Consider the following 966-nt stretch of genomic DNA (forward strand, 5'->3'; position numbering starts at 1 on the left):
AAAGGGAGGGGGATTTGTGAATGTGAACTGGGGTGGAGGGGGTTAAGGTAGCTACTGAGGACTGGGAAAGATTTACAATCACGGACTGGGGGGGGGGGGGGGGGGGTCTGGGATTGCAAATCTCTATCAGCTGGTATGGGGGGCCCCTTAATCTCTGCTATGAATGCCGCCATGTAGCATTGAACTGTTAGCAAATGAAATCAAGCTTAACCAGGCTGCTAAAATAAACACCAAGGTTTGGGATAAAATGCCCCGCGACAAAGTTCCACCTGCATGGAAAAAAGTCTCCCAGAAGGCATTTCACCTGAAAGGCTGAAAGAGATCCACCAGGGAACAGAGAAAGGATGGAATTCCAGGTTCAGGGTTCCACTCAAAAAAGTTTATGTAATCTTCACACCTACCCCAGGGAGCTCATTTCGCATCGTGCAAAAACAAAACGGAGATCCCCTCCAATCAACTGGACAGGGGTGCATTCTAGGTACAACAGGAAGACTGAAATCCTAAAGGTCTGTGGGGACTGATGGGTAACTGCACACACCACAGATGCCATATTCCACAATTAAACTAGATATAAAGTACACTATAGTATCTGGCCAACCTTTGGTCTGAGTTTGTTTTTTATGGTTTGAGCAACGCCCCCTGAAGGCAAACCTTAATTCTACAGCATACGATCATATTGTAGACGATTCTGTGCTTCCCCAACAGTTTGGGGCAGGCCCTTTCCTGTTTCAGCAAGACAATGCCCCTGGGCACACAGCAAGGTCCTTACAGAAAATGGTCTGCACAGAGCTCTGACCTCAATCCCATACAACACATTTGGGATCAATTGGAAAGCCAACAGCCAAACAAGGCCTAATCGCCCAATCAAGGGCCCAGAGAAGTTTTTTTCTTTTTTTGTAGAATTCACTAAGTTTGCAGCTTAATGAAAAACACACATCACTTTCTCAGCAGAGTGAGATGCTATGA

Source organism: Anguilla anguilla, chromosome 13 (genome assembly GCF_013347855.1).
Source record: "Anguilla anguilla isolate fAngAng1 chromosome 13, fAngAng1.pri, whole genome shotgun sequence".
NCBI lineage: Eukaryota > Metazoa > Chordata > Actinopteri > Anguilliformes > Anguillidae > Anguilla > Anguilla anguilla.